This window comes from Clavelina lepadiformis, unplaced genomic scaffold (assembly GCF_947623445.1).
Source record: "Clavelina lepadiformis unplaced genomic scaffold, kaClaLepa1.1 scaffold_246, whole genome shotgun sequence".
Classification (NCBI taxonomy): domain Eukaryota; kingdom Metazoa; phylum Chordata; class Ascidiacea; order Aplousobranchia; family Clavelinidae; genus Clavelina; species Clavelina lepadiformis.
In genome coordinates this window covers 5,001-7,500 of record NW_027508245.1, presented here as the reverse complement: position 1 = coordinate 7,500, position 2,500 = coordinate 5,001, and the positions used below count along the sequence as shown (strand labels likewise).

The 2,500-nt window shown below is 51.2% G+C and overlaps 1 non-coding gene across 1 annotated transcript in view; it reads right to left on the bottom strand.

Moving 5' to 3' along the window:
• LOC143472454 (small subunit ribosomal RNA) overlaps positions 1-1,397 on the bottom strand; it is a 1,808-nt gene extending 411 nt beyond the window's left edge. Inside the window, exon 1 of the ribosomal RNA XR_013119809.1 lies at positions 1-1,397. This exon is cut by the window's left edge and continues 411 nt beyond it. This is a non-coding gene — a ribosomal RNA (small subunit ribosomal RNA).
• Positions 1,398-2,500: the final 1,103 nt, after the last annotated feature.

Genomic DNA, 2,500 nt, shown 5'->3' with positions numbered 1-2,500 from the left:
TAGTCCCTCTAAGAAGTTAGACGCCGACCGGGAAGGTCGCGTAACTATTTAGCAAGCCAGAGTCTCGTTCGTTATCGGAATTAACCAGACAAATCGCTCCACCAACTAAGAACGGCCATGCACCACCACCCACAGAATCAAGAAAGAGCTCTCAATCTGTCAATCCTCACTGTGTCCGGGCCGGGTGAGATTTCCCGTGTTGAGTCAAATTAAGCCGCAGGCTCCACTCCTGGTGGTGCCCTTCCGTCAATTCCTTTAAGTTTCAGCTTTGCAACCATACTTCCCCCGGAACCCAAAGACTTTGGTTTCCCGAAAGCTGCCGGAGAGGTCGTCAAAGTAACGCCCCCCGATCGCTAGTTGGCATCGTTTATAGTCAGAACTAGGACGGTATCTGATCGTCTTCGAACCTCTGACTTTCGCTCTTGATTAAAGAAAACATTCTTGGCAAATGCTTTCGCAGTTGTTCGTCTTGCGCCGATCCAAGAATTTCACCTCTAGCGGCACAGTACGAATGCCCCCGTCCGTCCCTCTTAATCATTACCTCGCGCTCCGAAAACCAACAAAATAGAACCGAGGTCCTATTCCATTATTCCATGCACCATTATTCAGGCGAACCGCCTGCTTTGAACACTCTAATTTTTTCAAAGTAAACGTTCCGGCCGCCGCCAACACTCAGTCAAGAGCACCGACGGTGAACCGAAGGTGAGGCCGGGCACGCCAGTACACGCCTTGCGACGGACCGACGGCCCGAGCCCAAAATCCAACTACGAGCTTTTTAACCGCAACAACTTAAATATACACTTTTGGAGCTGGAATTACCGCGGCTGCTGGCACCAGACTTGCCCTCCAATGGATACTCGTTAAAAGTTTTAGAGTGTACTCATTCCAATTACAGGGCCTCGTTAGAGTCCTGCATTGTTATTTTTCGTCACTACCTCCCCGCGTCGGGAATGGGTAATTTGCGCGCCTGCTGCCTTCCTTGGAAGTGGTAGCCGTTTCTCAGGCTCCCTCTCCGGAATCGAACCCTGATTCCCCGTCACCCGTAAGAACCTCGGTAGGCAGATACCGTACCGACGAAAGTTGATAGGGCAGACACTTGAATGATTTGTCGCCGGTGCAAGACCGTGCGATCCGCAAAGTTATCCAGAGTCACCAACGAGCACGGGCCGAGGCCCGGTCGGTTTTTGGTCTGATAAATGCACGCCTCCGTGAGTCGGCGCTTTTCGCATGTATTAGCTCTAGAATTACCACAGTTATCCAAGTAACACGTACGATCAAATGAACCATAACTGATTTAATGAGCCATTCGCAGTTTCACTGTACGAGAGCTCGTACTTACACTTGCATGGCTTAATCTTTGAGACAAGCATATGACTACTGGCAGGATCAACCAGGTAGCTATTCGCAGCAAACGAGGCTGCTGCGGGACGACGGGCGCCCCGCGTTTCTTTTCACACGTTCTCCGTGTACATCGCTACTCAAACACTACGCTCGCGGCTTGCACGAGCTCCGAAAACCGTCAATTCCGGACGCTGCCCGGCGATTCGAGTGCAATACTCGCGCCGAGGCACGCCGATAGCTTGCCACTGGATCCGACAGACCGCTCAAAACCCCGGCTAAGCATGGGCGACCGCGCGAACAGCATTACATCTGCCCATCGTGCCCGACGCCAACCGAGATCGATTCTGCTTCGATTCGCACTCGCGCGCGCATTCGCTCACACGACTGCCTGCTCCCTCATAGTAGTCACAGAATCCTGCATCGCCATGGTACCCCAGAACGGCCTCGGGATCGCGCGAGCTCGCGGCCGGATTTGGAGTTTGGGAAGGTGCGTGGCCGCTTGCCGTGGCCGCCGAACCGCGCCCCGGCCGGGCACTGCGCGCAACTCGAACGTTTGGACTCTGAAAATATTTCCCAACGTTTGGACTTTAACTTTTTGTCGAGACTTGAAAAAATTTCAGAGTCCAAACATCGACCCGCGGCAAAAACTTTTCCGAGGTCGAAAAATCCGCGCTCGGTCAAGAGAATATGCGCGGCCTGGGCGTTTGGACTCTAACATTTTTTGGAGTGGATGGGAAAAATTTTCAGAGTCCACAACACCGACCCGCGCGTGATGCTCTCCCGAGTTCGGAAAATCCGCGCCAGGTGAAAGCTATGCGCGCGACCTGGTCGTTTGGACTCTAAAAAATTTTCAAGTCTCATCACACCAACAAAAAGTTAAAGTCCAAACACCGACTCGCGGCTAAAGCTCTTCCGACTTGGGAAAATCCGCGGCGGGTGAGGGCTATCCGCGCGACCTGGGCGTTTGGACTTTAACATTTTTTTGGTGTGAATCGACTTGATAAAATTAATCTAATGCCATACAGTGTCAAAGTGCACAATTTTAATCGATATAATCATAACAATATATGTCATACAACAAAATCATCAAATGATCATCAAGCAGCATTGCAAAGCTACGTGAGTCAATGCAAGGCAATGACAACGTATTTATCAATTA